Here is a 27,035-nt window from a genome sequence, read left to right on the forward strand (position 1 = left end):
CAAGCTGAGACTTGGACTTTTTCACCCCCAAAAAATAAAGAGAAAGGACCCAGATCTTCATGTTGAAGCCCCAGCATCCCCGTGCTCTGCTCTCAGCAATTATATATTCAGCTACAATCTTTTTATAAGTGAACAAGGTATTTTCCTCCATGAGCATGTTGTTGGAACCGAATCCTGAACAAATGATCCGTGCCTGCAGGTTGTCAGAGAGATTTACATGTGACTCACGGAGCAGTGTGGGTATTCCACTGCGACTTCTCGCCAGGGCCGAGCGAGCTGATTAATCTAACATATTCCTGGGAGAAGCTGTCCAGCATTTCTCCAGGAAAAAAAGTTTGTAGCCTGGCACACCTTCACAACAAATATTATCTGCTAATCTCATCTGCTCACTTAGGAAACACTATTTTGCCAAAAAACTGTACCTGATAGGTTTCATTGTTTATTATTTCTGCGTGTGTGCGCATGCTAAACAGTCATTAATATACTTTGATGTGTTCCTCTTCCCTAATTATTTTGGTAACCATACAATCGCTTCACAGGAATGAAGTCCATAAAGTATCCCTACACCGGCAGAGTATAAAGATTAATAAATTTCCAGAAAGGCTGTTTACAACGAATCATCGTGCTCCCCTCATTATTTTATTTTTTTTCTGTAAAATTATTAGCAGCCTACACAGCAGTAAATACTCCTACCCCTGATGGATTCAGTAAGTGGTTGTAACCAGCATGTTTCCTATTGCATCAGCCCGCTTTCCCCACAACCTAGGAGAGACCCCTACATCTGTCATCGGTAGACCAGACAGCGAAGTTATAAGACTATTTTGGGGGATATTAATGCAATATGATGATAGATATCTATTAGCAGAGAGAGCAGAGTAGCAGGCAGACTCCAGTGTCTTTGACAGTGGCTGCTCTTCCTTTGTCAGTGTCAATCGGCTCTGGCATCGCAGGGAATGAGCAAAAGTGACAGGAGAGGAGCACACCAATTATGGATGAAGGGATACTATCTACTCCCACCGCTTGATGTGATTTATTCGACGGTCCTTCTGCATTTATAAAGCAGCAGATTGTGGCTGCTTATGAAGTGACAAATAGTGCTCAATGACATTGACTGACTTGTCTGATCAATTTAGCTTGTCTGAAAAGTAGCCATGAATCGCTGTCCTGGTTGAATGACGGTACATACGGTCCCGGCTCAACTTGGCCAATGCAAGATCTCAAACCCCATTTGGAAAACTGATAAAAACAACCCCCTTTAAACAAATAGCACTACAGTCCCATACAAGAAGTGAAAAATTGTAACCTTTCTCATAGCTTTGCTTTGAAATGCATCTCACTTAAAGAGTGTTTTGTCTTTGAGACAGAGTCAGTGGAACATTTTTATTCTAAGTTCTTGAATATTTGAAATATTTTGCTGGAGAAACAATGTATCTGATGGAGGGGAAAAAAAAAAAAATGGAGTTTCCTTGCAGGAACCAACAAAGCAACTTTTCATGTTTTCTAGTAAAGTTGCCAACTGCCCTGACTTTACTGAGTCTTGAGTCATTAGAGTCATTTTTAAAGTCAGAGCTCCTGGAATCTGATGATGATGTAATTCAGCTTTCATATTCAACTAAAGAAGAAAAAGGGGGGGGGGGGAAATATTTCCAGCCTTGTGGTCAGAAAGCAACTTGAAAATGTGATTTCAGTGAACCCCATAGGATCAAAATCCAAAAGAAACTAAACCCACTCATAAATGCAGAAGGCTTTTGCCTTTTTTTTTTTTTTTTTTTTTTTAATTTCATGGGTTCCTGAAAGTAATCTTAGGACTACAGGAGTCTGCAGGACTTTTTAACACCTGAGGTTGACAGCACAGAAATTCCTTACAAGTCTGGCTCCTTCTAATAGAGCTGTTGTGTTAATAACCTAATATTGAGAACTGTCAAACTTCCAGTAACCGGTAGGCTGTCTGGTAGGAGGAGTTTCTAAATGTGAAAAGGTGGCAGAACCAGGCTATGGGGTGCCGTATAATTCTCACTGCTTTCACCAAGCAGCCCTTCTCATAATGCAGGAATTGCACGATAAGGTGCGAGTCGGCCTGAGCAGAGACTGTTCTGTGTGGCCTTTGAACAAGCACTGAATTAAAGGAATTAAAGCCCATTGAGAAACTGTTAACAAATTGTATTTTATCTAGCATTACGTTATTTTTATAAAGTCATAATTTCATGCCACACCTTATAAATAATACTTAAGATATTTCTTAAATGGAGCAGGCACAGGAGTTGCCTGAGAATGGTAATTCCATGTATAATTATATACAAACCTGTGAGCAGGTCTACACACACGTATCAATATATATGGACCTACATACGAATAAATCAACGTCTGCATGTGGGGGGTGCATGTGTGCAGTTCAATATATATTACAATATTAAACTGTTATCCATGCACAAGTATATTTATGTATATATTTCAATTTATTAGAGCTAGGCAGTCCTTTACAGACTTAATAAAGAGCACCAGCATTATAAGCCAAGAACCATTTTTCCCTTTCCCTGTATTATTCAAATTTATTAAACAATATTTCACATTTGTTTGACACAATGTCAAACTCGGGACTCCTAAAGAACTGCTGCAGCTTTGGAACTGTTATGCTTTCTTGGACTTTAATCATTTTTGGCAAGGCTCCATTTCCTGTCAGAAAGTGAAACAGCTTAGGAATGTCATTTTCACGAAAGAAAACAGAGAGAATCCGAGAGGAAGTTCTCCTCCACTCCAGAGCCCCTAAGATACTCAAACACACTCGCAGGAGGGCTGGAATACATCAAACATTAGCAGAGGGAAAAGGACACACTTTTCCCACATTAAAATACATGGATAAAGTTGAACTTTTGCTAAAAATAGTTCCCATGACTAATCCTATTAAGTTTTTAAAAAATTGGGCCGTATCTCCCTTGAAGTCAAATTATTTTTTAACTTCAGAATGACATTAGAAAAAGACTCTAAAGTGCCTTTGCTTAAGTCAAAGTCCCTGAAAGACTTTTTTTTTTTTTTTTTTTTTAAGTGAGATATGAAAAATGAGGACAGGAGCATGGATCACAATTCTAAAAGGGCAATTTACCTATTGAAGAGGTGGGGAGTATCAGGCGCTCCCAGATCATCGCTTGTGATTTACTTTTTAGAAGAGAGGCTCCCTAAGGAGGGAGGAGGTTAAAGGGAGCAGATTAAAACTAACCCTTGGCTCTGCCCTCTCACTGCCTATGGAGGCTGAGCACAACCCTGGGGGAAGAGGTCTACAAAGCCCTGAAATGCTTTGGGGCAAGAACCACCCATTTACTTCATTCAGAAGGCTATTTACATAAAAACCACCTTCATTACCTGTTGTAATGGAGAAACAAGCAATGGACAGATGGATTTTGAGAACACAACCCACACCCCAACAGGAAAAACCCTCCACCGGCAAAGCTAGCAGTTCCCACTGCCTCTTGGCCACATTGCTCACAGTAAATAAAACTAAGGACTTCTGACATCCAGCAGATTCACGTACAATTTATGAGTCTTATTTGAGGCTCTTCTGGGTGGTTTTCTATCAGACACTCTGGTTTTATTCCAAAGTTTGTGCCATCTTTTTTTGTCTGTGCTTACACATCAGACAGACATCTCAAGCTACGGTAACACCAGTTATTTTACAGAGAGAAGAGAAGGAAGCTGGCTGCAAAGGAGGGCAATGCTCCATTTCTAAAGGAAAAGCCATTTGCAGCAGGACCCTGAGAGAGAAAGGGTGTTAAGCTCCTTCAAGGAATTTTGACCTAAATCCAAACAGCACTCACACACAACCAGAAGAGGCAGACAGGTTTATCCTATTCTCCTCTACTTTCCCTAGAATTTGGTGAAACACCAAGTGATGGGATTCTAGGAGCACTGCAAATGTCTTACCCCTGTCTGCTTCAGTTGCAATGTGTCCTTAAACGTGGCTGTTACAAAACCCAGAGGGGCAGGTGATGCCCACGGGACTGCTGCATATGGCAGATGGGACCACACTGGGAGGACATTGCAGCACAGTTGTCCATGGGACCCAAACACAGGAGCCCCAGAAGTGAGCACCCAGATGGGAAATGGTGCACAGAGAGTGTGACATCTTCAAGGAAAAGACAAAATCCTAAAGGTGAAAAAAAGCTTCTCCATGTGCTATGAAATGTGTGCATGCTGTTAGGTCAGGTGTGAGAGATGGCAGGATTCATCATTAATAAAAACCTTTCTCCAGCTGAAGCAATGGACAAGGCAGTAAGAGAAGGGAAAGTAACATGGAAATAAATTAATGAACTCAGCAATAAATCCACACTTCCTATAGTTTGCTCTTGGATTTCTCTATGAATAGCTGAGAGAGTGAGAGGATGAGGAATGGATGGGTCACAAGAGTTGTCTGTTTCCATAAACCTTCACAGATCACCATTTAAGTGCATCCTCCATCTACCTGCTGCTCAGGACTGAATGGGGAGCAAACGCCAACAGCATTCAAACTTGTGCAGGTAGACAAACACACGTGCCCTTAGGAAAGGGAAAGAGCAGAGCAGGTCACAGCAGGAAAACGAGCCCCTCACATGTGCTTTTTCTCCCTGCCTCTCCTGCAGCGCAGGTCGGATCTGAGCGGGTGGTCCGAGCGTGTTACCCGCACACCAGGGGACTGTAAAAACTCTCAGCATCGGCCTACATCTGCAGCCCCGTCTGTCCCCCTCCTTGGTGGAAGGGGAGCCGGGTCAGTGCCCCAGCACTCGCGAACACGCCGCACACCGACCGCTCCTTCCCCGCCTGGACTCCCCTCTTGCAGCCCCGTTTGCCTTTCTACACCCAGCTGAGCTTTCGTGGTGCTCTCTGGTGTCCCTGCGAGGAGCATCTCACCCCCCCACCCCAGCCCAAATACAGCAGATACCTTTGGTTTCCTACCCACATCACTTCCATTCATCCTGACATTAGCGTCTTCCTCGGAGCAGCTTTGCTGCCGAGGAAGCAATCTCTAATTCAGAACTAGGACACGGCATTTGTTTGTTGTTAAAAGCATAACTTTGTGTGCGCTTATAATAACGTCTTGTAGCAAGTTAGTCACTGAGGAACGTTTCCAGTCATTTATTTTCCAGCACAGACTACTGGTTTCCATGGCTATATTCCACAGGAAAAAAAAAAATTAAAAAAAAATCCAATTTCATGTGTAGATGAAATACTTCAAAGTCCCAACCACTCAAGCCATCACTAACACATGCAATAATATAAACTGGAATGAATTTTCAGGATGTAGTAGGCTAAAACTCAGCGTTCGGCGCGGCGGGGTTGCAGCGCACTTTGACACCGGCCCTCCCCGTCCCCCTCTCCCCACACCCACTAACTCTTCCTTACCTCATCTCCGCCTCGTGCTCGGCCCCGTCTGACAGCAGCTGGCAAGTGCTGGCTGACGCAAGAGCCCGCGAGCTCGTACAAGCCGCGGCTCAGCCCGCGCTTCCCACCACGCTGCCAGCACCGCGAGTGCCGTCGATTTCTGCTGGGAACCTCCGAAGAGGTTCAGCGCTCCTCCGAAATGCTCTCGTTCCTCACACGCTCCTCTTTGGTGTTGCCTTGGCCCATGGTGTAGGGGGTATTCTTTATTTCCTCTCTGTCCCATGTTGTAACAATCACGTTTTCCCTAAATCTCTCCAATTTCTCCCTCGTAGTTGGAAGGATCTGAATGCTCGCTCCTGGCTGTGGGGCTTGAACTCTTACCAAGGCTGTGATCGTTGCCTTTGATGAGGATGGCATGCAACATTTTGCACAGTCCCCGGTCTAATTGACATCAGCCTCTTTTCAGCTCATGCAAAACATAGCAGCTTCCAGCATGTTTCTTCATCCCTCGCGTTTGCTGCCTCACTCGTTTCATTGGCTCCATGCACTGCTCTCCCTGGCTGCACCAAATCAAGACGAAGCTTTTGGGGTTTGTATTCAAGGACCTATTTAACTCTGTCGCCATTCAAACCCGTCTTTACCTTCATGGTGCCACGTATGCTTCCCTCTCCATTCAGGCAAACTCTGGCACTCTGTTTATCTCGGAGACATCCACAATCACACCGTTAATAAGATATTAAGCAACCATCACCATGACCACTTCTTGATGTGCTGCATCACATAAATCTCAGCCTTTTTGCATTCCCGTTGCTATATGTGCCTCTGAAACAGTAGTGCACACATTACCCTTCGCCCTCCTGCCTTTGTCCCAGCCTCGTACCTCCCCAAGGGTGTCACACGCAGCCATCCATTTATCTTCCCCTTTTATTAACTCACTGAGGCCCTCAGAGATGGTCAGAAGTTTTTGTGTTCCCCCTGCCCAATTTCCATTTATATCCAGAACTTTGCAAGCCCAACACAATCTAATGGGCAGGAGAAGGCCTGATCCCAGATTGTTTAACAATGCCTTGAGGGGCTGATTCACCAAAGTTTGATGCTCTGACGAACAGCTTGCTGCAGCTCTAATGGTAAGGCATATAAAATGCATCATACATTAAATTTAATGTTGCCTCATTAGTCTTAATTAGATTCCTACATTACACCAGGATTATAGTTTCTTCGTGTTTATGTTTGCTCCTAAAATAAAATCTACACTAGACAACAGTTCAGTGTACTTTCTAACCTTTGAATAAATGTGCCCTGAATTGATACCTATCAATATTCCTAACCTTGAAGAGACAGAAATTAGTCAATCCTACTGTTATCTTTCAGACAGAGAAGCTATGGAGAGTCAGTCACAAATAAATAAATTTAAGGAAAAAAGTACAATAAGCAAACATTAGTAATTACTTATCTTGTGTTTTAAAGGGGTGATTGTTCCAAACATGTGGATGGCTTTTCCATTTCTGTTGAATATGCTTTGATAGTTTTCTCTCACACTAATTAATATTGTCTCCTGGGTTAGGGTTTTCACAGCTTATTTTCTTTCAGCAGTAAAATTCATTTTAAGATGAAGCCACTAATTCAGCATTGGAGCTTGGCTAGATGTTGAAGTAAGAGTAAAGCACACCCCATTATTAGACATAATGACCTACACCAGGATCATGGCACGTCAAAGGCTGGTAATGACTCGAAGGAAGATGACCTGAATCGTGCTTTTCCCTACTAACAAAAATGCCTCTACCCACCGCATTTCAAGTAACCAGTAATGACAGTCCCATCTGAAATGGCACTCAGATTTAAAATAAATAATTATGAATATGTGGGGTCTATTTTATGGTAAAGTAGTGGGACTGAGAAGATAAAACCAAGTGGATTTTTTCCATTAAACTTTTTTTTTATTATTTTATTTTAATAAGAGAAAGTCTGGTTTTGCCAGAATTAATTAAAAGTTTCTTTTCAGAACTTTTATATATATATATTTTGCTTTTAATAAATTGTTGGAGTAGTCCATTTTTCTTATTGCACTTAATTTAACAAGCAACCTTAAAACTCAAAAAAAAAAGTTTAAAACATAGCAAAATATTTTTTTAATGTCAATCTGAAGCTTGATTGTTTCAAACACTGAGAGGATGATAGCTAGTTTATAAAATGTTTTCATTCTTAATATTTTGGCCCAGTTCTTGCCATGAAATAGTTCATCCTCTTTAAACTATTTCTCACCCAGAACAGTCATACATGTTTATCTATTTCTTTCCAACTGACTTATCCAAGCATCCAGAGTAGTATGGGAGCGAAGACAAGCCAATTAACATTATTGCCAGTTAGTGTTCCACTGATATTTTTAAGAGCATTTCATTTCATGTCCTATACCATTAATTTGATAAAATTCAATTAAGAAAAAAAAATGAATTTGCTTGTAGACAGTCTTTCTTGTTAATTAAAATTTCAGAAATACTATAAAAAAGATAGTGTAATTATATGTATTACATATAGTTTGTTTAATGGTTTAACTGAAGTTTTTTGTCTTCATGAATTTTCCTTTCTCAGAAATGTTTACCGAAAACTGAGCAGTTGTTGTGTACTCAAATAGAAATGCACATATTCCAGTGCTCTCACCAGGTACACTGAAATAACACTATTTCCTCTGAGATAAAAACAAGCTGACTTAGGCTTTGAAAAAAAAAATCCGTTCCTTGGCTCAGGAAATGGGGAAATACTTATGAAAATTTTCAAAACCTCTCTGGCTTTACAAGTAGATCAAAGTCTAAATATTTGTATCACAGACAATATCAAAGCAGTCATCTAAGACAGACAGAGATTTGACAGCATCCATCCCCATGCACATTAGAGTGCACAAGTAGTGACTTCGTCCAAACTCAAATTTTAACTTTGCATCCATCCATGCTACAGTCATACATTTTCCCTAGGACTGATCTTCAGAAAGGCCCATGCAACCCAAGAAGAAAAAGGTTTACATTTCCTAAAATCCCCTAATCCTGCCTTTCTGCAGTCTCTCCATAAATTGCTACCTTTTCTTGAGAGGATAAAAAGCTCAATGGTTTCTTCAGTGCTTTGAGGACTTTGTGGTATTATATTCACCAGTGAGGAAAGAAGAAAAAAGGACCAGGTGTCTCTTGTGGCAAAATGCAGCTATGGAACAGCTTAAATACTAAACAAACAAACAAAACCCAAAATGCACAAAATTCCTACTATTTTCATGAAGAATTCAGAGAACATCAAATTCAGTAAATATGGATGAGGGACATGTCCATGGGCTACTGACGGGTTCACAGGAGGTAGGAGGACTGGATTCACAAAATAATTATATTGGGCAGATGATATCATGTAAAATTACAGTACAGCATTAAGCACCTGAAACAAATCCGGGAGAGGAAGGAAAAGAGTGGCAACTGGATGATGAGCTGATAATTATGGAGAAGATACGGATGCCTGAAAATTATGGAGAAGATACGGATTCCTGAGAACAGATCCATCACTTTCAATCTTAAAATTAAACAAAGTATTCCAGAGTTTGTAAAACTTTGCAGAACTGCTTCTTTTGCCAAAAGGCCCCCAAAAAGTCGACTTTGTCTCTTGCATGGATCCACTACAAGGCAGAACACAGCCAGGCAGCATGCATCCATCTCTCCTCACTTTCCCTAACGCAACCTCAAGCAAAAAATAATAGATATCAAAGGAAGGTTGGGGGGTGCTTCTTGTGTTTTAATCACCTCGATGCCCTGGCTGGCCAGCCATGCTGGGCTGTGTTTGAGGAGGGGGGTGTGAGCCCCAGGCACCCCACGCCGTGGGGCAGACCTCCAGCTGGTTGTGAGGAGAGCAGCTCCTGCTCGGCAAGCAGGGAGGAGGCGATGAGGGTGGTGGCCTCCCCAGCAGGAGCTGCTCTGCGGAGCAGAGCTGGCAGGAGATGAGAGGTACATCGTGCTCTGAAAGGAGCTGCAGCAACTTCCTCCAGAGCAACGGGGAACTGAGCGAAGAGCCGCGGCGCACTAAATCACAGCTCCTTCCTTCCAGGCTTTTCCAGGTGAGGAGCAGCTGAGCGCTGCTCTGCGCCCTGGGAGAGCACAAACAAGAGGCCGCTCTACCCCATCGCCACCTCTCCGTGCCTCTGGTTTGATCACAGCCTTCTCACGTGCGTGGGGGTGATCGATTTTCTTCCCATTGGGTTTCATCTGAGGCATAAGGACAGCTCTGGGAAATCACCCAGAAGCGGATTAATTAATTTATTCTGCCTTGCGAAAGAGAGTTTGAATGCTTCCGGGATCAGCCGCTCTCCTCGCATGCACATTAACTGCTTTGGCAAGAGTGCCTTAGCCCAATTTGGTTTGAGTGACAAAAGTTAATTTTATTGATGCGCAGCCTTCTGTGATGCTAGGTAGGAGGTCCGACAATGCAAATCAAATGGCATCTCCAAAAATATCACAGTGATTGATAATGAAACAGTGAGGCAGATTTTTGTGCACTTTTGATCCTACAACAAGCAAACTCTAAATTTAGACATGAGAATTTAAAAAATAAAATTAAAAAAAAAACAACGAATGCCCTGTTTCTTTAAAAGTGATTTGTGAAAGATATACATAGCTTGGTGAAGACTAATGCTATTTCATGAAGATTATTTTAAATGCAAAACAAAACTAGATCGAGTAGGATTTTTTAAAAGGGGAAAAAATCTTATCTCGAAACAAGCCTAGGTATAGAAACTTGTTAACTATGTTATTAAAGTTTAATTTTGGTTTTAATGGAGAGGTCATACCCTGCAATTTTATTTCACTACTGTATATTACTACACATATAGAGATACATGTTAACTCTTAAGTTAGGTGTGTAAGGGACAGATCTGGAAGCACTTGAACATGGAAGTTGACTGACAGTTACAAGAAAGGCCTTTATTATATTTTCATATTTTGTTTCATTAATCATGTATGTTCATTAACCAATCATGGTAATTTATTATGCACTGTTCCAAGACATCTTGCGCTACAATGGTGTCATTTTCACTTTGATCATCTACAGATCTCATGAGATGACATTTGCAACCACAGAGCCTGGTTCCTCTGCTGTACATGCTGCATGAACGTGTAGGTAGAGATTCAGAAGTGTTAAAAAAAAAAAAAGTCTATGGTGCAACAGAGTCTGCAAGATACAGAAATTAATTATGTAGCTCAAAGATAACAACCCACAAATTAGGTAGAAATATTCAGGTGAAGTGATTTGCACATGATTTTAATAGCGGATAAGAAACAAAAGGAGATGTTATTCATTTTGTCATGTAATATTTGATCATTAAGTGTTTTGCCAGGTTGTATCACAGTCGATCTATACAACGGTCTGAAAAACATACTCTTTACAAAACAACCTAAGAATGTTCTCAAAAGTCTTGGCTTTCATCACTCTGCTATTGCATTTACACAGTGAGAACCTAAATACATGTTTATCAAAAGATAGTTAGGGGTACCATTACCATAAAACAGTACTTCCTTTCCCCTTAGTCTAATGGTCGCTGCAAGAAACGTTGTGAACCTAAGTATTAGATAGAGGCTGATTTTATGGAAACAAGGTTTACAACTTCTTCACTGTTCGTTTCTGCCTTCTATTGCACCTTTCATAAACCTACTGATTAATATCAAACAGTGAGCAACTCTGACAAGCAGGATTACTAATCCAACGTAACTGTTTATAGTGTGAATGAAAAAAGTACTCCATTTCCAGCCACTGCACTTAATAATAAATTCCTGTTGTACTTAAATGTTGAAGGGATTACATAACTGTCAAAATTCCCTTAAATGTTAAGGGTAGTAATCATATTAAAGACATACTATACAGAAGCAAAAGCAAATGTCAGTTTAGTTATTATTACCATATTTGCATGGAGTTTTAAAACATAAGGGCAGATTCCTAAACACGTCAAATTTGTGCTCATTGTGGTGGAAGAGCGCGCAAGGAGGAGAAGTAGCTGCAAGCCCCACCAGTCAGGCTGCAGTCGTGTGCCATATAAGGGTCAGAAAAAGGAGCTTCACGTGCCGTAGCATAGCCGCAGGGCTGTTCTTGATTACACCAGCTGAAACAGTACCACCAGGACAATTGTGCCAGAAAGGCGCAGAGGAATGCCACACATTCCTCTTCCCTCTCTCCCTCTTCCGCTGTGCATACTTCACGCGAGAAAGCTGTTAGATTGGCTCGATACCATCCCAGGACAATTCCGAAGTACCCACTTAAGACATGCTTATGACAACTGCGGCCCTCTTAGGTATCCTAAGACAGTGATAGCCAGGAATCTGGTGCAAAAAAGTCAAACATGCAGATGCTTGTACACGCGGTCTTCTGATGCTTTTCCTCTGACCCTCACTATTGGCTTTAATGCTCCGCATTAAACACCCTGGAGGCAATTAGTGACTTATTAACAAGCAGTGCTATGAACTGTCAAATGTTTCCAGAGATAATTCTGATAAATTAATTAAACAGTTTATTTAAAAGAAAAAAATAAATAAATAAATAAACAAATAAATAAGAAGAAAAAAGAAAAGAAAAAACAATGAAGACCTCGCTCTCAAATTGCACTCTATATTTGACTCCTCTGCATAGGAGTCATTTGCAGGATTAAAACCTGAGCCCTGCATCTCCCCACGCTACGATTATTGGCAAAGAAACAATTATTTGACTGTCTTCCAGCACTCTTTTAAAGGACTGGGGTTATTCATGCAGAACCACACCCTACATCCAGCAAGACAAGCGGAATGCTTGCCCATGGAAGTTATGTGCACGCAACGAACCTCTTGTTCCCAAGTTAGAAATGGGACCCCATTATTAGCATTCCTGATATTCATAGCACTGCTCACGTTCCACAGCACCCAGCAGTGCTCAGCCAGCTGCCTCAATTAAAAAAAAAAAATGTATTTGCATGGCTTTTACATGATCATAAAATCAGTTTTATAATATAATTTAATAATGTAATTTTCTGAATTGCTCACCTGTGGAGCCCTGCTGGAGGTAGGGCTCCATTCATAAGTCTCAACCAAAACATGAATGCCTGTGTTGCTGGTTGCCACCAACATCCTGGAGGAGCATCATCTCTATGGCAGCACCCGAGTCCCTCCCTCCAGCACTCACTGTACGGTGTCTCTTAAAAATCAGTATTTAAGAGAATACTGCCACAAATGTCAGCTTTGGCTTATAATAAACAGATTAATGACAAGGCAACAAGGAGCAATATTATTAATTCACTGCACGTTAACGTCCAGGGAGAATTACAACATACTCGACACCCAAAAAACTAAGTATTGTCTGGTAACCTACTTAGTGCTGGGTGTAAAGCAGTCTTCCATGGCTAGAGAATCCCTGAGATGTCAAACATTTTCCTCCACAAACTCAAAAATTCAAAACATTTCCAATAATATATGTATAAGAATAGAGATGGCTCTGGACACAGTCTGGAGAAGGTCAAATTGCATTGAAACCTCATCTCTTTTTTTAGGTTAGTTATTGCTATGGCAGTAGTGATAAATATTTTGTGAAAAATATAAATAAAGCAGGCTAGATGTTGCATACTCAGATTGGGTGTCACCAGAGAACTTTTTTTTTTTTTTTTTAAAGCAAAATTTCTAGGAGGGATTTTGGCAAAAGCATTAGTGTGGAAAGCACCACAGGAAGCGCATCATCCCTAACATGTATGACAAGCTACAGCGGGTTCCCTGTCATCATGGTTATGAGCCTTTTTCCTCTCCCTAACTTCTGGCCCTGCCTCTGTGTCGAGCTCTTCCTTTACGGGAATTTTGAGGGGGGAAATTGCCCGTGCTCTTATTTCTCAACATTCTTTGACCAACTGTCAAAACAAACTGCTTTTTTCAAATCAAGTTTTTATTTAGGGATTCTTTTTCAATCTCCAGTTTGGTGCCTATCCTCAAACAGGGGAGAGGCCTCATGGCTCAGCAGATGGTTACCTTAGGAGGTTTTCGGAGCATTGGGAAGGTTTGAAGAGGGAACCCCACACTCCTTCATTGGAACCTGAGGTCTCCCCAGTCCATTGACATCTACCATCTAATGGCTGATGACAGGGGAATGGAGACAGCGTGTTTCAGCTACATTTCAAACACTATCAAAGCCCCTTTCCATTGTAACCGAACTGTTCTAATTATGCACATTTCCCTTTGCTGTATTCCTCCAGGTCTTGTCTCACCAAATGATGTAACTCTTGATTACAGTTCTTGTATTCAGCTTGTACAACGAGGCTGAAATACTCCCTAACACCTTGATGACAAGTACATGGATTTGCCTGGCAAAACAATAACCACGCTAAAGCTCTTTTAACATGCCGGTTTCTTTGCTGAAAGCATCTGCCTATACTGTCAATTCATCCTGTGCCTCTTGGGTGTCTGACTTTAGCATAAGTATTCAAGTCCTATAAATGAATACATGCCGCTGGGGGTAGCACTTACAGTAGAAGAGTATCGTCTCATGAGTGATAAGGGTGACAGAAGTGCAAAGCAGAGCTGAGTGGATCTGGCACTCACATTGCGAATAACGCAGCATTCGTACTGGAAGATTTTCCCACAGAATGACATGCAATAATTTATTCTAAGCCCTTCCAACTTGTGTGTGTGGTTGTTTTTTTGGTTGTTTTTTTTTTTTTTTCTCCTCCCTCCTCTGCAAAGTTGCTATCTTCTGCAGCTTTTCTCTAAATAACTATTTAAGAGAAGATGCCACTTCTAAAATGAAGTACCTCGTTTAAGAGAAAACTAACCAGTCCAACCAAGTAAATAATTGTAGTGAAAATTATTCCCACATGGTTGCATTCCACAAAAGTATGTCACCGTGGGGGAAAAAAAAAAAGAAAAAAAAAAGGAAAAAAAAAAGTAGGCTTTTTTTAATACTAAAATACTGGTGGTCTAAGGTACAAGTTTGCAGAAGACCAAATTTCAAATCATTAGTTATAAATATACATGCAGAGTAAAAATATGCCTCCTGAAGTTTTAAGCAGGAAACACCATTTAACCAATGACAACCCAGCTCTGAGCATTTCAACTTCCTAAAGGTCATGAGCATGAAAGACTTCCAGATCCCCCAGTGCTCTGCAGCACAGAGAAGCGTAAAAACTCTCATCCTGAGCCAGACTTGTTCCCCAACACGTCTACTGTCATGTCTCCAGCACTAGCCACCAACAGATGTTCCAGCAGATGCAAGAGTGGGTGAAATAAAGATGGCTGTAGGACACTCCTTGTCTTCTGGAGACCGAATATTTTCCAACCACACATGAACACATACCAGTTAGCTAGATACAGGCACTGCCTGTCACCATTTTGAGCCATTAGTCGTGAATGGGACGCGTTCCTGATACCCTGCCTCACACTTCTGATGAAAAGGGCAGAAACCAGTGATCCTGGAGTCTGAAGCTACTGTGGAAATTTTGAAACCTTCCTGGTCACTTATGAACAACCATTTCTCTTCCCCCACCTTCCCTATCCTCCCACCTAGGCCCTCTCCTGCCTAGGTTACTGCTTAGCTGCACTGTTCAACTCTTTAGTAAAAATGGCTAAGTAAAAACTACAAGTCTTGCACTAGGGTTAATATATATATATATATCCATTTTCTGTAACAATAGAAACCCAATTAAAGGCAACGAAAAACTGTACCTTTCTCCTGGAAACTTTGCTCAGCCTCAAGCCTAAGCACACGCATCTATGAGACGTGCTCCTCTTGCCTTTCTGCTGCCTGGTCTCCAGCTGTCGGTGGTTAGTACAGAAGAGAGGGTGGCAGATACTGCTCCTCAAAACATTTCTGCTATTCCATTAGTGACTTGTCATCTTCAGCAACTTGGTCCGATAGCAATTCTTGAGCATGCACCTTCCTTTATACTACAATTCCCAGCAAACAAACAAACAAACAAGAACAAAACAGCATTAAAACATGGGAAGCGCTTATGATTATGGTCAGTTCTGTTAGTTTTGATTTTGCTCACCAGAAACCTCAAAATATAAGCATAGCCTTCAAAATACAAGCTTACAATGTCTAAAGGTCCCAATTTTATATTTTTTTTTCTTTTTAATAGTTAAGTAGGAGTCTTATAATGTCCAAATGGAAAAGAAAGCGTAATTATATTCCAGTTTTAACTATGTAGCAAGGTTGAAATACTGAAATCTTTTAGGAAGCAGGAAATCAATGCAATGAATGACCAGCTGTCACATGGCAGTAGAACAGTGGGAAAGGAGGGGAAGACCTACGGAAGACCTACATAACTTTTAAGAAAAGTAAAATGTTATTTACAGTAGCTGTGTTTGGATTTGAAAGTAAGAGTCCACCAGCAATGAATGTAGTTCACAGCTTCTCCACGTGGTAATCTTCACGGTGTGCAATCATAGTAAAATCACATTTAACAACAGAAGAAAAAAGATTAAAATAATAATAATAATGACAAAGAATAGGAAGCGCACACACAAAAAAAAATGGTTTGGGAAACAATCTTTGAGATCATAAACTGGTATGTTCCATCAGATAGCTATGATGCTCCCAGGGGACAAACTGCAGGAGCACGTGAATCACTGCACTAAGCATACGCACGTCTTTGTGAGACTGAGTCTTAATAGATTTCTGTAACACATGCATGATTTAAAAACATACTTTCATTTAAAAGTTCAGTTTTGTAAGCACATCAAAGCTTTGAAAATGTAGATTTATGTATTTTAATAATGCATATTAATAATATTGATATAATTATCACTATTCACATTTGAAGACTCCTGAATACAATTTGTTCAAAGATTACTTTAAATTCAGAATTGGGAGTAAGAAGATCCATAATTTAGTGGGTAGAAGTGGGAGTCAAGATTTCTGGAGCCCAATTTTCACAGTATTTAAATGCTGCAGAAAATCAACGTAAAGCCCTGAAACGGACTATGGAAAAACAGTTAATTCTCATTACAACCTTTATCCAAAACACGAACTCAATAGACTGAAATTCATATACTTCTGCGTGGTTTAATTGAGTGCTTTGAGATCTCATGACGAGTTAACAAAAGTACAAAGTAATATAATAAAGATAACATTAATTAGAATTATTAAAATTCATACACTAATACCTATAAACTAAGCAGTAGGGACCAAGTTATTTATGGGTGCTTAATATAAGGATGAATGTTAAGAATATTAATTTGGACAACTGAACCCAGTATACCAAAATTAGAATTTTGTTTTGTTCCCGTAAAAGAATAAACTTTTGTGTCTATATACTTTGATTAGACTTAAGATGGTCAGTTAATACTTAACACCAAGTGCTAGGTAAAATGAGCTTTTTCTGGAGCAACCAGTGACATGATGGGGAGAAAGTCATTTATCTTATCTAAAGGCTGCAGCACTGAGCAAGGGGATGGATGCAGTATGTACCCAAAGCTCTGCTGAAAGGCAGTAGGTTAAAACAGTAACACAAGTGTCCAGAGGAAGCTACACCAATGGCCACATCAGCTATCTGCTGCCAGCCTGGGGACTGTGACTAACTTGCACATACATTTGCATATGTTATATAAAAATGAATGTATAAAGTTATATTTATCTGTACTTATATCTTCTTTGATATGAGTGGATGCTGCTTGTCCACCCACAGTAAAAACTTACAATATTGTAGGCTTATAAATACAGAAAAGAGGAGAGCAACTTACAACAGATTTCTCCTAGGCTACACTTCATATTCCGTTCAGAGGAACAGAGCTGTGGACAGCAGCTAGGGATCATAACACATTGTCAAGGTGGCCATCAACAAATACAGCACTGTTTCCAGTGCTGTTGCATTCCCATGAATAAGGTGTGTGTGTGCAGGAAGAAGGTCTGATGAGGCGTGATACTAAACTTGACTGCTTCACCTTCATTTCTCAGCATAGCCAGGGTCCTCGGACCGTTCCCATTAGTTATGGTTGTCTGCATGCACTGCATCCCGTCATATCCTATCCCAAGAGGGGCACAAATGCATGCAATAAGGGTCTGAGCTACCTCCCACTGAAAGTCAGTGGGAGTCTTCCCATTGATTTCAAAGAGTGCTGAATCAGGTTCTCACTGCATAGTGAGGAAGATGTTCGTTAAGATTTATAAACATGATTTTCTGTTCATCTTTCTGCTTCCTAACTTCATAATCTCAGTTTCCTGGACTAATGCCATGGGTTGCTGTTCTGTAGTTGATTTACAATAAACAGAAGAAAAACTCTGTAAGCTTGTATTTTACTGCCAGTGACACACACTTCAAATTCCTTCTGTATTCTCAATGAGAAAAAAAAAAGTTACTGTGTTTTCTCCAGATCTTTGTAGTATCTGGCTTAATCCCTAATTGAAGAAGAGTAGATTGTTATGGAGACACAAATTATATTGTACATAATGAATTTCATCAGAATACAAATATAACAATATTGCTTTTTGCCTTTCAACTGGGGAACATCATATTTTAAACTTGGGAATCATTTAGCTTTCAGATTTCTCAAAGTAGTTGCAAGGAGACTTCGAATTTCAAAGTAATTGCGAGGGTATGTGAAGCTCAAATCCAGCTTAATGACAAAGGGGAAGAGAAACTGAGAAATCTCAATTAGCATAACCAGCGATAACTAGATTCAGTTTCTGGTTGAACAGTATCAGATCAGTACAAGGAAACAAAACACTAATTTAGGAAATATCAAGGTTTGGGGGGAAGAAGGGGAAAAGGCCAGCAGATCTCAAGGCCAAGCTGCCATTACCTCTCTGAAACATCACAACTCAAAGACAGACAAATTCACAGAGTCATTCAGGTTGGAAAAGACCTCTAAGATCATCTAGTTCAACCTTTAACCTAATACTGACAAATTGCCCAAATAACAAAGTGACAGCCTGAACCTTCTTTTGGTTTAGTTTTATTTATCATTATACTTTTGGTTTTGCGTTCGAAGTTGCCCAGTGGGTAAAGCTAATATGTTTAGTTTCAGGAAGAAAATTAAGAATAGAAAAGTCCAACTAAGAATACAACTCATCCCCACCTATATTGTGCATATTCTACAATACTGACTCTCCAGGGAGCATAACCTAGTAGGTAGCTGTGCTAGCATCTTGCGATATATTTGTTGTTGTTGTTATTCTGTATCCATGCACGGATCTCAGTAAGTAGAGGATTAACACTTTTTTTTGAAACTTTTATTGTGTACCCAAATGAACATGAACATCTTCTTTGGATAACACAGTATAAATTACCTAATTAAGACACATGATCTGTGTAGTAAACCCACATATATAAAACATGTGCAGCAAGCAGTTTTTCAGCCCAAATGTGTCACTGGATTGTTGTTCTTTTTTTTTTTTTTCAATTTAGGAAAAAGAAGTATACCACATGTAGACTAATCGTCTCCCAGATTTCCTTTTTCTTTTTTCTTTCAATTACAAGGGCATTGTCATTACACAAGTCCAAAACCAAGTTCCTCTTGCTGGGAGATTTGCAATTTATTTTCAGATTTTAACAGAAAGAAAGGAAAAAAAAGAAAAAAAAAAAGGCTGGTTATGTCCATCTTTAAAAGTTGATAGGTATTTATGATCTCATAAATTTATGTGTGGCAGCAATGTAGATAATTCTATACAACCATTAAAACTAGTGCTGAATTAAAAATTAGCATGAAACAGAGTAAGCATAGCATATATAATGCCAGCAGCATGAAGTCCCAAAGGGTGTGTGCAATCCTTGAGGATATAAAATGGAGAATAGCATGTAGCAGCAGAGAATGGTTGTCACCTCTGTGTACAGCATTAAGAAAGTCATGATGATTATGGAAAAAAAAACAAAACTAAAAAAAAAATCCAGTTCTTGCATTCATACAGTAAAAGGTATAGCAAAAAAAAAAAGTGGAATTGACTTTGAAAAAAACAAAGTTATTAAGAACACTCTTTACAGATTTAAACTCCATCTGCCTCATTTATAAAAGAGAAGGGTTTTGATGTGAGATAACTTTTAATCAAGAATAAACAAAATCCAAAATTTGGAAGTTAAAGATAAAGAAATTTAAATGAGAAATATTTTAAATAATGAAAAAAAAAATCATATCACCATATTAAAACTGATTCTTTCCTGAGGAGGAATATTTGTCATGCTGAAGTTTTAAGAGTGTTATAAGTTGAAACGTAAATTAGAAATCTCATGTTGATGTTACTGGACAAAGCCCTATGGCCTGTAGATCAAGAGGTCAGACTAGTCCCTTCTGACCTTTAAATACAAAAGCAGCATTTTTATTTAGCACTTCTATTATTTGTATTGTGTTAGTCCTGAGAGTTCCCAGTCACAATTAAACTCTGCATCTTGGAAGACCCTGAGCAAAAAGAGATTTCATGAGCCATCCCCAGGAGTTTATAGTCTTAAAGTTCAGTTTTGCAACTTGCAGTGAATAAAGTCCCACATAAGTGGAATCATTTTCCCAAATTCAATGATAACGCAATAGCGAAGTTTATTATAATGGTATTTCTCTTATTTTGCCATCACAGTATTTGGGAGTTTGACTGCATTCCTTGTTAAGTAGCCTATTCTGTTTTGCTCATGCAAGACTCCAATTTGCCATTTACAATTCCTGAGTTTATTAACTTTAAAGTCCTGGTGCCAGCTATTTTATATGGCAAGCCAGAAGGCAGGAAGAGGCCTGTGAGTTGCATGACGTGTACGCGTTCCTGGAGAATGCACTGGAGATTTCTCCCTTTGATCTGAACCTCTCTAATACAGGAAGGCTCATCATGTTGGCTAGACAAACTCTGTTTTCACATTTGGAGGCCTTAAATGTCTCCAAGTTACCCAAGAAAAGATTTACTAATCCTCGTTTTGGAATACCCAACCTAATGGGGTGTCCAAGTTTCAGTCTTCTGCTGAGGGAGCCACGCTTCCCAGCTCTCCTGTTTGGGGTCTAGTGCTGATGCACATACTTCTGGCTACTGGTGCCAAGAAATTACACACACAGTGCCTCAGCAGTGCAGTTCATGTCCCCAGAATTGTTATATTTCTGATCACCACAATAGTTACTAAAAGCTTGTGCTCCAGACTGGTGGGATTCAGTTTCAATTTTTAGCACACTATTTTCACCGCATCCTACACCCAGCCACAGCTTATCTATCATTTGATTCTGACAGATACATATTTTATATTTTGACAAGCAACCCACTTGACTGCTTCCCTGTGACATCATCTTATCTCTGAATGTACCAACCTGTTAATAACTTCATTTTCTGGTTGAATTTTTCCAAATTAAATTAAGCAGGCGAAACATGTTAAGCTCACCAAGTCCTCTTAACACTTCTGCTGAAGGGCATCTTCTGATAGCTTGATTTTGAAAAGGGCAGCATACAACCTGTTCAGAGAGGGATCTGGTCCAAAATATCAGGTTTCTGGAAGGTGGAAGATTTCTTCCTTCTCTAAGAAATATAAAAAGGACAAAACACAAAACCAAACAACAAAATTAAATAATTATTATCTGTTAACTAATATCCTAAAGATTATATCATTATTTAATGGTACTTGAAGGAAGCCCTTATAAGATAAAAAGGAGCAATACAATCTAACAAACTAATTTTCAATTTTTCTTTGGAGATAGAGAGATGGAAGCTAAATATAGTCCAATGTTAGCATGAAATAATTTTCTCTCTATCTTGCAACAATAAAAAGTCAGCAGAAGCTTTTCTTTCATGTTAATTAAAACAATTTTAGGGGGAAAAATGTTCTTCCTGGATATACTATATAATGTTGTTAATTAAATATGGGCACTTTTGTACTTATCTTATTCCATAATTAGCTCTTCTGTGGAAGCAATACTGCACTGGACACGAAATCACAGGACAGTGACAACATTTAATTGGATAACATGGACACAAAATCAGAAAATCAGGCTCTTTTCCCAGTTGTGTAGCTCAGAACATTTTTTCCCATTCTGTGCCTCAGCCTTCTGCCATTTAAATTGAAAACGTTGCACCAAAGAGAAGGAAAATCAATATGAAAACATAGCACAACTTATTTTTTCCAGTTGTGTTACAAGCTGTAACACAGCACTCGTGGTTCCTGGAGGTTTCCCTTGCATTCAGGTTGCTTGTTAAAGAAAACTGGCACTCACGGGGCCGCAAGCTGCCGGTGTCCCACCACCATCCCCTTCCCAGCCCTGCATTCCTTGCCCACCTTGGACAAGGAGGTCTTGGCATTCGCCTACACAAATCTGCAAGGATCATGAGAGAGAGAGGAGCCAAAAGGCTCTGACCACTTTTCCCTTGGCACCTGGGATCAGCTCCGCACCCAGAGGAAGGGCGGGAGCTGAGAGGTTGATATTATCCACCCCGGCGTTAAACCCTTACAAGCCTGCTCAGAGACCTGAGCTGCACAAAATGCCATTGCTTAAATTACTGCTGTGGTGGAACTTGCTTAGCATTTGTAGCTTGCATTGGCTGATATATCCAAAAGCATCCACTTGGGGCAAAATCCTCACTCCACTCAATTCAAGGAGAATATAACTTTCAGTTCTAGCAGGGTGTTAGACTCGAGCAGGGAGTTTTGAAAACACAGTGCGTCTTGTTGGGCTTCATACCAGCAATCTTCAAAGATGCCTAGTGTGAGAAGTGCCACCCAGCACCAGTGAAAGCTGTGAGATGTGCTAGGGGCTGCCAGCGCTCCCCATGCTCGTCCCTTCCCTACTCCACTCCTCTCCACAACTAACGTTGAAGCCAACCTTATATTTATTGGAAAACACATTAAGACCAATTACTAAAGAGCCTGAATTATGATGAACACTTTCATTTTCTTTATCAATGCTAAAAACATTTTCTGACCACGTGTGGCCAGATCCTATTCGGCGCGTTCCTCTAACAGACATATTTCAAATCACTGCAGGCTTTACCTACGAAAGAAGTCCAGACCTGAGGCAGAACCTGGAATCAGAGATCTGCTACTGAAAAGGATGAGCCTTTATAAAGTATCCAAAATACATGCCATTGTATCAGGGAATAAAACATTAAAAAATAAAAAATAAAATAAAAAATAAAACCCACCAATCTAACTTTGTTTAAAACAGATTTAATTAGAACTAATACAAATGCATCTTTCCTACGTGGTTGATCTAATCAACACTGGCAGTTTTAATTACAAGCCTATTTAAGGTGAACATATTGCATTACTGTGAAAAAGATGCATTATTTAACATTGTAGGTGTACCTCCCACTTCTCTATCTGTCACGCAGGCAGTCTCTTTAATAGCTGTTAATGTTATGTCTCATATTCTGAGTTCAATTTTTGAAGTTTCTAAGAACAATCTGATGGAATCCAACCCAAATCTAATAATTGCAATCTATTTTATTTTTTCCTCACTATTTAGTTTTCACCACAAAGAGAATGACAGGTCTAATATGAGGCTCCTGAAATGTAGTTACATCTAAGCTTCAGTGCTCCAGAGCACATAAAATAAATATATGATCAATGAAATGAAACATGACAAAATGTTTCATATTGATGTTATTTTTCTTTTCAAAACGTCTTTTATGGTTAATGCCCTCAGTCACTTTTTCCATACATTTTCTTTTTTGTAATATATAGCTTTCCTAGTTCTGATTTCAAGTTCAGGGTGCCTGGGGAGAATTGGAAGATTTCTTCAAACCAAGACTGTTCCTTCAGCCTTTCACATGAGAAAATTGTTAGGCGCATTAAAGTATTCCTGACTATGTTGCATTCCTTTGTTCAGAGTGAGTTTTGGGAACACATCCTTTTCTCATTATATTTCCATAAAATATATTTGATCTATTCTATTCTTAGAATACCTCTGATGTGGTCTGTGAATGGAGCACAGTATAAAAATATTTCTTTTTTTTATACGAGACAAAATGTTTCCATTTCTTAGACACATAAAAAGTCACTATATAGCGCTCCACGAAAGTAAAACTTTACAGAACATTTTGGTATAACTCAGGACAGATCACAAAAGGAATCCATCCCCATCACGTCCAGTTGTAACTCACAGCCTCAACAAATGCACATAGACGGTGACAGAAGGAGAAAGAGGGGAGCAGAGAAAAGGAAAGAGAAATAGAGGAGGAATGAGACCTGGATAATACTACTGGGAAGCAAGTTTATATTTAGAAGCACAGAAAGATGTTAACCATGTGCCTCCTAGAAAAAAATAAATCTGCTGTAATAGTAGTTGACAATAAAATCACCTTTGGAAAAAGCCCTAATACTTTCAGAGCACAGCTCAGGATATTTCCAAATGCAGACAGATGTTTGAAATGTTTACACAGACAGATCACTGCAGCAATTTAGGCATTTTCCCCCCTTCCCTGCCCTATCTGCTGATTGTTGTCTTCTTTAGGACCTTGAGAAACACGAAGTAGCAGCCGCTCCGCGCGGCTTTCCTGCAGCTCAGGCTTGGCTTGCCTGTTTATTGCTACACCCATAAAATTATGGTTTCGATCAATCTCCTCAGAACCTTTTCTCTCTGAAGTTTTCCACTCGCCCAAGAAGCTCTGCTCCAACCTGGCGTGCCGGGGACCCCAGCACCGCACACACCCGGTCACCTCCGCTCCGGCCACCGCCAGCAGCCCGGCGGCGAGGGCAGAAATCGCCCTTCCAGCAGCCGAGCATGCCCCCGATTTCCACCCGAGTCATGTCATCGGATGTGAACTGGGAGCCTGCAGCAGCCCAGCTGCACTGGTTGCTGACCACAAATGACTTAATCCCCAGCATAAACAAGGCCTAACGTTAAAAACTCATCTGCCGATTCCCTCGCAGCTTCCTACTCGCAGTTCACGGAGGATCACTTCTCCCTGTTCCCACGACTGAGGAACAGGGATCAAAGGCTTAAGGAGAAAGAATATTAAGCTTTGTTGCTTTTTTTTTTCTTTTTTTCAAAACTCAGGTTGCAAGTATCTTTCCTTCACTGTGTTGAGCTGTTTAAGAAAAAAAAAATAGCCATAGAAAATTTTTAACCTTCAAGAAGTTACAGGCTCGTGTAGGTACAGGCAGGAGCAGCTGCACGAGTTTGTGCTTCTCACTATCCCATATTTTTGTTATAAATCCATGTATTTATTGTTGGTAGTTTAACAGATAAGCTGGCATTCCCTGCAGAAGCTAGTGAACTGCCATGGGAAGGTTTGAGTCAGCTGAGCCAGAAAGCAGGTGAAGTAGTTTTTTGCTTTCTGTATTTTGTATTTTGTTTGTTTTTGTTTGTTAGCCTCATCAGAATTGAAAAATATTGGAGGAAACCCACACAAACTGAAATGTAAAATCTGCAGAGAAAAAAGCTTTTTTTTTTTCCCCTCCTTAATTACTCTTTCGCTTTATAGGAGCGAAATATAGCTTACAGTCTCAAAACTGGACCGGTGGTGTCTGAGACACAACTCCAGCAGAAAATGAGTGCCTGATCCTGCACAAATGGCAGAGACTGAAACTGTGGGAATTGCTCACGTAGGTGTGTTGGCAGAGCTATGTCACTTACCCCACAGTGCACCTGGTTGCTATCACTTTTACTTTAAAGAGCACTAGAATTCAGCTAATAAAATTTAAAAAGAAAATCATATAAAGTGACATATAAGCAGGTTACACATGTGAATAAAAAAAGCTTTAGCATGTTCTTCGACACGTGAAGGGTACGTTCTCTTTTATCAGGCTTTTTCTGATTAAAGTAATGAGAAACATGCATTACCTGAAAAAATAAAATAAAATAACCAAACTCACTAACATTAATAAGTACTGCATGTGTAACAGGATCATTCTGGCAGTGGATTTTTTTTTTCCTCCTACAAAATATTCTTGGGTACCGTACAACAATACATTTTTCATCACACTGTCCACAGATTTGCACACAAAAAGGGACTTATGTGAAGGCGGGCTATTTTCCCCTAGGAACTCTTCATTTCCAGCAGCTACTTTAATGACCATGCAGACACTTTTCCCTTTGGTGCTCTTGGGTCTGCTACTGCCACCCCAAGCGCTCTTCAACTCAAAGACCCCAGCTCTGCCCCTTGGGAGGGCAGCCATGCAGTCAGACCCATGGTACGGATCCCCCTGCTAAGGGACACCGTATTTCTTGCCACTGCATTAGAGAGCAGCTGCCCGGGCACAACTGAGGCTCCCAGAGCTGGAGATGCTGATGGAGCACAGGCCCTCCCAGCTCTCAGCTTCTGGCTGAACAGAACCCAGGAAAAGTGCCCCTGTGCACCTGGAGTCATTTAAACTAATTAAGTTCATCTTGGGTTTGTGATGCAGATAAAGCTGTTCACATGAAGTCCCCTTGTCACTGTGCAGTTGAATTTCAGACACTTTTCACACTGAAGAGTGAGATGCAGCGCTTGCTATAAGGAGCTGAAGAACCAGTGGCTCATGGACACCATCTCTTTGCTGCAGCTGGGCTTCACAGCTGCATCCTCTCCTCCCACCTTTGCCCAACATCGATTATCCCCAGTGTTCTTGTTTGCCCAAGTGTTCCTGTTTGCCCTGTGTGTGCACACAAGCAGCCTTGCTGCTCACATCAAGCACGAGATGCTGCAAAGCTAGCTCTCCATGGCCACCACACAGGAGAACATCCTAGTGAGCAGTTTTCTCCACTTCTCAGAAAAAAATGCTCAACTGCTTGTCCAATCTAAAGACTCATAAAAAATAAAAATAAATAAAATAAAAAAAAAAAAGGAAATCTGGTATGCCTAGCTTCTCACTTAGTATATGAAACCTGAAGTGACTGGGATCAGGAAAGCTTTTCCATCTCCATTTCCCTCGTCACATGCTGTATGTCTGCTTCAGTGCAAGGTAGAGGCCAGTGACAGTGAGCACTTTGTTTATCAGTATTTCTTCGTATCAGCTCAGCAATCTACAGGATCAGTCCCTTAATTTGCAACATCTTTTATGTGTGTCAGAGATCAGAAATGAGCCATATCTTTTTTCTTAATAAGTTTCTATATAAATCACTGCCTTATTAAAAACAAAATGTAGTGTCCTCCACTAATGATCAAATTCCACAGTTTAGCAATGTTAATGACTTTTTACTGTGGAACACTGAAATATTTTCATAATAAAGGTTATGACTTGCATTGTATTTATTACAAGCAGGGGGCTATATTTTTTTAATCAATATTTTAATATATAACACCTAAATATATGACATTCCTATGGTAACATTTCAAAGGCAATGTGTGTGTTCTATTTAACTTTTTTGTTCTTTAAAATTAAAAAAAAAAAAACTTACTTGAGAAAATTGTAAATATTCTAGAAAGCTTGTTAATCATGAAATCTCAAACCGAAATTTGTTTGGGGCAGGAGGAATCTATAAGATTTTCAGCAAACTGCCTTTGTTTCAGATGCAGCGGTTCACGTGTCAGCACACCAATGTGTCATGCCTAGTTACATTTGTCTTGTTGTGTTAAAATTATGCTCCTGACATAACCAGGCTTGATGCCCCATCTCCATTATGTGTCAGGCTGCCCATTTTCAGAGCATTAGCTTTTAATGCCTTCATAGCTCCTTACTTTCCGTGTTGCATGAGTTTGCCGACCAGCGGGTGAGACTGATGCCCGCTTCAGTCACTGGTCCCAGTAGAGACCGCCCAGCAAGATGCTTGCACCCACCAGGGCTCCAAACACACTTAAATCATACCTGGCAATTGTCCAAGCACAAAGGAGAGGCTGTACAATGAACA

The 27,035-nt window shown here is 40.1% G+C and overlaps 1 protein-coding gene across 1 annotated transcript in view; it reads right to left on the bottom strand.

Annotated features, from left to right (window-relative positions):
* Positions 1 to 9,778: 9,778 nt before the first annotated feature.
* LOC310901253 (uncharacterized protein) overlaps positions 9,779 to 27,035 on the bottom strand; it is a 115,154-nt gene continuing 97,897 nt past the window's right edge. The window contains exons 10-12 of the transcript XR_014585689.1: positions 20,586 to 20,790; positions 15,036 to 15,257; positions 9,779 to 11,785 (exon numbers count right to left, since the gene is read on the bottom strand). The gene's annotated coding sequence lies outside the window, so the exon portion shown is untranslated. The remainder of the gene's footprint in view (positions 11,786 to 15,035; positions 15,258 to 20,585; positions 20,791 to 27,035) is intronic.

Source organism: Anser anser, assembly GCF_964211835.1.
Source record: "Anser anser genome assembly, chromosome: 6".
Taxonomy (NCBI): domain Eukaryota; kingdom Metazoa; phylum Chordata; class Aves; order Anseriformes; family Anatidae; genus Anser; species Anser anser.